This window comes from Macadamia integrifolia, unplaced genomic scaffold, assembly GCF_013358625.1.
Source record: "Macadamia integrifolia cultivar HAES 741 unplaced genomic scaffold, SCU_Mint_v3 scaffold_56A, whole genome shotgun sequence".
In the NCBI taxonomy this organism is placed as follows: Eukaryota; Viridiplantae; Streptophyta; class Magnoliopsida; order Proteales; family Proteaceae; genus Macadamia; species Macadamia integrifolia.
Window position 1 is genome coordinate 169703 of NW_024870669.1, and position 8399 is coordinate 178101.

Genomic DNA, 8399 nt, shown 5'->3' on the forward strand with positions numbered 1-8399 from the left:
AATAAATAATTCATTACTAATAGGAAAAAGGAAAAAACTTACAGCCCCTTAGAAGGGGAGGGAGAAGAAAAAAGAACAAGAAGCCCAAACTCAAGGAGAAGGGGCATTCCTGATGATGGAGTTGCTCTTAGGAATTTATAATGTGACAATTTCTAGGGCAGAAATTACAAGTAGTTGAAATCCGAGAGATCTTGGCCTTGACATCAAAAGATATGGAGCCCTAAATCTTATCAAGAGGGTGAGAGTTGGAGGTCCATTTTCTATGATTAATTTCTATCTAAATTTGGTTTATAGTCGCACAGAAGGCGAGCTTTCCCATAATATCACAAATAGACTTTCCCTGAAAAGTCATATCCATCAAAATCCATTCCCATTGTAGTGGAAGAATTTTCCTATTGGTCAATCACCATTCGGCTAGGATTCTTTTACAAATAGAGGCGAAAACAGTGCAACCGAAAAAGAGATGCTCAATGCTTTCCAATATATTACACAAAGGAAACACATTGGATACATTGTAATGCCTCATTGAATGAGGAAAGCTTGAGTCGGCAAGGATTTAGAGAAGACTCTCCATGCCGTGAAGCATTGGTGAGAAATATGATGCTTGAATCAAATGAGCTTATGCCAACGGGAGAGAGACCCATAATATTTGACAAATTCTCAAGTAGCCTTTGCAGTGAAAAACTGAGATGAGGTAGTCTTCTAGAGAATTGAATCATGCCTTTGTTGTCGGAATTCCAGGATGACTGGCAATAAGTTCTAGATATCTACAAACTGGAACAAGGATTGAGTGGGGGGGGTCCAAATTGCCGGAGGATATCATCATTTCATGAAAACATTTAAACATAAGGTGCCTTACCATTATTATAGACCTTACCCACCCACCCCCCCACCCCCCCCACCCCAAAAAAGAAGAAGTTATTAAAGAGATATTTTCATTTATTCCAAAATATAATATGTAATGACATAAATGGATTTTAGATACACTCTATATATATATATATATTTTTTTTTTTTTCAAATATTAAAATTTATACAAATAGGATAAGTTTATAGGTAATCTAGACATTTCGTTGCGAATCATCAAATCCACTCATAACCTAACAATATAATAATAGAATTATGTGAAAGGCTCATATAGTTTTTGTTTTTCTATTAAAATTATGCAGACTATAACTCAATACATTGTCAGTTTATTTGTAGTTATTAGTGTAATTTTTTTTTTTTTTTGTGAATTAAAATCCACTTACTAAATATTCAAGAAACCTTGTAAATGTACTATATGAAATTATATTAAAGGTTCATGTCAAAAGTATCTTGGAAATTACATATTTATAGTTATTAGGACAAACATAGCTCTTTGCCATGTGAAAGGGTGATCAGAAAATTCTTACTGGTGCATATATGGGGAATAGTCTAGATTTGGCATAAAAATTTCAAACCCAACTTCATTTATTTATCCTCCCTTGTAATAGAATAACACCTCATGTATATGTCCACCAGTCAATGCATCCCTTTACTAATCCCCACAAGCTTTTGGTGGTTCTTAAATATTTTTCTATTCACTACTTGGAAAAATATTTTTAACTTAAAACTTAACATGTGAATAAGAAAAATAGGGACATGTGTCCACAAAATTTAGATCCATATCTAACATTGTCATGTAGCAAAAAGAGGTGTTTGTTCAGATGAGAATGTCCACGTCTAGAAAAAATGTACTCAAACCGGCGTTCATCTAGTATTAATTTGTATGTGTACCTCTATTCATGTATAAAATTTCAAACTAATATCTCACATGAAAAAAAAAAATAGTTAAGCATTTCGTTTTACCAGTGAAAAATTGCATTTAAAACTAAATAATAATAATAATAATAAATAAATAAACAAAATCTCTACTACGTTATAAACATAGCTAAGGGTAGTAACGATTTCATTTAACAAAGGATGAAAAAGTGCACTTCAAACCTAATAATTCTATAAATAATCACATAAAATTATCCTGCAATTATAGAATTCAGAATATCGTAAGAAAGAAAAATAAAAAATAAAGGTAATTCCAAAAAATAAAAAATAAAGGTAATTTCTAGCTTCATGGGGGACAACCGAAATAGAAATAATAGAAATAACTTTTAGCACTAGAAAGAGTCTTTTCTTAGAAAAAAAAAAAAAACCACCACTACCACCACCTTAGAGATTGATTTAGATAATGGGCTAAACAATTCAATGTTTATTGATTTATTCTCACCGCCTTATAATGAACTTAAAAACACTACAAAAATTAAGGTAATGATTCAGTCAGTAAAAGGGTGACAACTGTACTCAAAACCAAATAATTAAATAGATGAATTAAATAAACATATATAATTTCTTAAGAAAGCAATATCAATGTTTTTTGTAAAAAAATATAATAATAATAATTTCTAACTTCATAGAGGACAATAAAAATAAAAATAATAGAATTGACTTTTTATTAGCAAAATGAATAGAATGTGTACATCTATTTTTTTTTTTAAGTCGTTTCACTACCTCACATAGAACGTAAACTTGTTTTTTCTACGGAAAAAAAAAAAATTTAACTTCTTCTTTAGATTTTTTTATTAAAAAAAAAGTTTTGTAACGAGTCAAAATAAGGGTTGAGAGAGTGCAACACAATTTAATGGGTACTTTCACTCCCTTCTATTCAAGAATGATAAGGATGAGTTACGGAAGCTAACAGTTGCTCATGGCCTTGGAGCTCAGTACCTTTATTATTGGATATATATATATATATATATATATATATATAAAAGTACTTTTATTTGCTCCATTTTAGGCCCCAACTTTTGAACAATCTTGTGTTTATGTTTAAGTAATTAGCTTACCTTGTTATGCACAAAAACAATCAGATTTTTTAAAAGGAACCTCTATGGATAAAATTAAATACTTCTAAAATATATTCATTTTTTTATTTTTTTTTATAAAAAAATAAACTAGACATGCAATGGGGGAGGGATTGTAGAGTGGAGAATAGCATCCTTTAATTAGATCTCATATTCTTGTGGAATGTTCCCTGCCAGTAGCCATGGGGGTGGTGAGAGTTATGTCAGTGGGGGAGGAGTACCCTTTGGATAATGGTTGGGGTCGGGGAATGGTTAATGGAAACGGGGAGGTGCAAGGGGGTAGGGGATGGGGACGAAGGACCGGATTGGGTGGGGGGGGGTCAAGAGTGAGGTGAGGGCATGATCAGGAGGGGGACTAAGGGCGGGGAATAGGAGGTGTGGGGTCATATCTGGTAGGGAAGGCTTTAGTGACGGTATTTTGGACTTTAGTGGTGATAATTACCATTGCAAAAGCCTTGTTTTCTTGTAGTTTGAATCTCTAATTATGTCCTTGTATTCCTTTTACATTGAAACTAAATTGGGTTTTAACTTTTGACACACCCTACTCTTGCCATGTGAAGGAATGAGAAATCCTGGCCGTTAGATATCTAAAGAATGATATAGGTTGCTTATATACATATCAAATTTTATACTCAAATTTGATTATAGCTACACTTCCATCTTAGTGGTCTATACACCTTCTTTGTAGTCTTGAAAATTTTTAATGTCTTATTTTACCTCATGCATGGCCAACCCTAATTGCGTTAAAATTTGACATGTGAATAGAAGACGTTGAAATTTCTATGTTCATAAAATTTCGATCCCATTCAACTTACCACAGGACATGCAAAACTAGATGTCCTTTCATAAATTTCACATTGATGTACCCATCCATAAAACCTGTTCTCTATTTGAAATATTTTTTTCTTTGAGGGTGGTTGGTTGATGGATTTTTTTCCTTCAAAGTTTAACTGCCTATACTTTGCTTTTGAATCTCTGCTAATTGTTCTTGACAGCAAGAAAACTCCTTCGTTATAGGTTTGAATATTGAAAACCACCAGTGCCAAAACTTCCTCCAACCTCATCAAATTCTATAAGACAAGGAGGTGTGAGACTTAGGTAGAAGATGGTTTCCACCTTTACAATCCAATTAAATTGGCCGCCTATTGGGTGTGCGACATTCAACTAACTTGAATCAACATTTCAACTTTTTGTGGCTTCTTTAACTGAACTTTGTGGGAACACCCAACCCTTTATTTTCATATACTTCCAGCAAATCAAACCAAAGCAAGAAAGCTATGCATAAGTTGTGTGGCTTTCCTTGCACAGGCCCTTCCCTTTCAAGGGTGTAGGGCCCCAGGCATCCATACTCTACTCAATTTAGTAGGTCCCATTGCCTTACACTGCAGGAGTAGGACCCCCTGTATGTTGATCGCCTGACAGTGAGATTGTAAGCAAAACTTTTTGTTTTCTTTGGTTAAAATGTCCCAGTTGGGCTCACCACTGGGGGTGCCCCAGGGTGAGGGTGGGAGATTGGGAGAAATCAGTTGAGGGATAGGAGTAGATCACTTAACCTCCCATCATACACCAATCTCATTGGTTGGTCGCCGCCACTAAATTAGGGTGTTTCGGGCTATAAGCAAGGTAAGTTTATATTTTTCTTCTATAGGTAGGAAAGGGAAGTTAACAACCAAAAGACTCAAATTCATCGACAAAATTTGAGGACTGAGTAAAACCCATCAACAAAATTTGAGGACTAAGTAAATTATGATATAATTGATAAAAACACCTAAAAGTGCGATAGCATATGAATACCATTCTAAACATATCAATACAAAAAACATTTTTCTCACCTATATGATTGCGCCTTCGATGATATTTATCAATAAAATTTTTATCCCAAAATTTAATCAAAGGAGAGGGTTCCCATGCCGCTAGAGGAGGTGGAATTTAAGTGCCACATCAATAGCAGTGTGGAGAATGATGTCGTCCACATATAGCCCATGTAAGAAGAGAAAAAAATAATACAAAAATCTATGTAAGAGAATGTACAATACATTAGTTGCATTTTCTTTTCCTGAAATCAATTACACTTTTTTTTAATGGGAATCAAATATCTTAATTGTATGAAATAATTTAAAAAAAAAAAATTTGTCTTTTGGTGTAACTTGCAGCACCTTATATTAGGTGGAAGGGCGCCCCCGTCCCTCTAAAGTTTGACATGAATAGTAATTTCCATAAATAGAACTGTAATAGATGGTTGAAATTTAGGATCCGGCCTGTCATAAACTCTGGCCATTAAACATGCAATTAATCAGATATCACATATCATTACTAAAAATAAAAAAATAAAAAAAATCAGATATCACATATAAATCTGGAATACCACTAAATTGGAAGACAAAAAGGTTTCCTACCTGGTCTTGCACACATGTTTGTGCCATGCAAGCAAAAAAGATGTAGTAAATCCAAATTTTCGATATGGGCACGAGAATGTTACTCGTATATGTGGCCATTGTGCTAGCATGCAGACCATTAGGAGGTTGCACAGAGGCATCTAGGCAGGGGACAGCGTGATCTTTTCGTGCTCACTAGTGTTTACGTAAAGACACATCCAAGTGGGTAACATTCTTCTCTCCTTTGAATATATATAGAGGACAATTTAGATAGGGTACACATGCGTTCTCATGTATGTCCATGCAATATCTTGTTGGTCAATCCGTGGCCTTTTTTCTTTGTCCAATATTTTCAGATGCTTTTATTTTGTTACTTGGCAAACTTTATTTGGGCTGAAATTTGTCTTATGAATAGGAAACTTTTGGTTTATGTTCACAAAATTTAAACCCCTATCTAGCCTGCCGTTTAGTAGATAAGTATGTTGACTAAAAATTTTCCTTAATCCACTAGATTGGGATCCTAAATTTGTATCCCTTTTACTGATAGTTTAAAATTATATATAAGTTATATACCTAGATTTCTTTTATTTTTTGTTGTTGGGATACAATATACATTTTTTTTTTTTTGGTTGAGAGAATATACCCATATTTCATATATGATTGGGTTCTCTCTCTCTCTCTCTCTCTCTCTCTTGTATGACTGTAATAAATTCAAATATTGTTTATAGCCTATTTAATATACGCATATTTCAATAATTAGGGATCTTGTGACATTCAAAAACAGTATATTTTGGGTACATCTACCTTATAGGTTTGAAGCCATAAAAGAATGAAAGCCCTCTTCTTTTTTTTTTTTCCAAATGAAAGCCCTTACTTTACTATCCTATACCTGCCATATATATGGTAGAATGTGAGGCAAAATTAATTTTGTAGTAGAAAGACAACGTAATTTGTTATTTATATGTCAAGTTCCATCCCAAATAGAATCATCCATGTGGAAAAACAAAGCTTTCAAAATTTGTCAAGTCAAAAGTTTTTGAAAAGAAGTAAGAGGGTATATGGCTGAAAATATAAGCTCATGATCACAAGCATAAATTCAGTTATGCTTTGACATATGGACAATCTAAATCATATCTCATCCATTTAACACTTGGATTCAGAAAATAACTCATCTATCTACACCACGTGAATATCATAGACTGCGTACAAATAATTATTGCATGAAATGGTGTTGCAGTAATTCTGATAATTAGATATTTAAGACGATCTAGATTGTCACGCGTCAATTTTTGGGGTTAGATTCAATCAAATATTCTCACATGTATGCATCCACCCTCTCAATAATCTTAGATTTTAAATGTTTTATTTTTTCCCTTAACCAACTCGACTTAAGCAAAATTTGACACTTCACAAGTATCTTTTGCCACAAAATTCAGCTCCATACAACCTATTACATGGTACGACAAATTATATTTGTAGATTCTATAATGAACATGTCCAAGAAAACCACACCCTTAATGTAACTCAGGCACACTAATTTTCTTTAATAAATTTAATTACCTTATTATCTTATTTATAACATATTTTTACATTTTTTTTTTCTTATAGAATTTCATAGATCCACTTGTTTCAACCAAACTTTTGATAAGATCAAACCATACTTCAAAACTATTCCATTACCAGATCTCATGCAATGGCAAGAAGCCATAAAGTATGAAACGTGCAACTAGTACCAAAAATTCAATATATTGGCTTAGAAAGGATGAGCTTTAAAGTTATTCATTGTCATATTTAATAGGATCTAGTAAATATATAGCTAGAGTTGGCCCCGTAGAGTTCAATCTGTCACCAACCTTATAGGTGGGGACTATTGACATATCAAACTAAGTGGTCTCCAATGTATGCATTGAAGAAACTGTAACTCTAATTATATCATTTCCCATATTATTATTGTCAAGTGTTTCTTTGTCCTGTCCCTTCAACCCCTAAGGCTTAAACTGTACATCTTATGCCGCCTGCAAAGAAGGTAAAAGGTACTGTTCTTAATACCCATGCCACCGGCCTACTAGAATGCATGGTTCCTTGGTATCTGTCCACATCCCAAACCCCCCCCCCCTCCAAAACAACACATACACAAATAAATAAAAGGGTAGGAAGAGGGAAAGGATTAAAGGAACATGCTTTGTAAAGGTGAAAGGTACTTTCATAGTTTAAAATGTCTGTAGTGAACGGTGAGATGTAGTGAGCATCTAACGGCTAGAAGAGATCAATACACCTCATTGAAGACGATTTTGATGCGTCATCACACAATTTTTTTTGACATGAAACTGTGTAGTGGGGCCAAGCTCTTTATTGAATTATAGTTTTAAGGGAATGGCTCAAATGCTGTCAGTGTGGAAGGAAGCTCTCAACCACACCAATGGTGACATGGAAAAATGTATCAATATTTGGAGAAGAAAGAGACAATAATAATAAAAGAATCTATTGTAAGAACGTATACGCTACGTTGGTGGCATGGAAATTATTTCCCCTATAGTTTTAATAGAGAGATCGATGAAGGGAAAAAACAAACCATGTGCAGTAACAGGGCACATTGACCTTTCAATTATAAGTTCTTACAATTGGCAAACAATGATTGGCTAAGAAATTAGCAGAATGACCAGTAAAAAGCTTCGGGATAATACCCCCTCAAGCCAGTGTTGGAACTCTGTCTATCAAACTCTGTTTCTATTTAACATTTAAATTAATTTATCACGTATGATTATTAACAGGCTATGATTATTTTTAGGTTTTTACTTAGAATAGTTCTCAACTAAGGATAGGATTAGACATCGTACTTGTATGATCATCACAGTTAATATTCTTCAAAATGACGATTCCAAGATACAAGTGCGATTGAATATATGGTGTGTGCATAGTGCAATATTAGATACGGGTCTTACAAGTGTCGCTGCCATTGATGAAGCATATGAATTCCTTTGATTCAGACATATTTCTTCTTTATATTCTTGTTGCTTTTGTTGGAAAGTTGGAATAAAGTCACGCACCCAACACTTATTTTTCCATTGTCCAATTTTTCACGTCTCTTGGGAGGATTTTAAGTAACTTTGTCTTGAATGGAAGTAATGAATAATTTTAAAGGAAA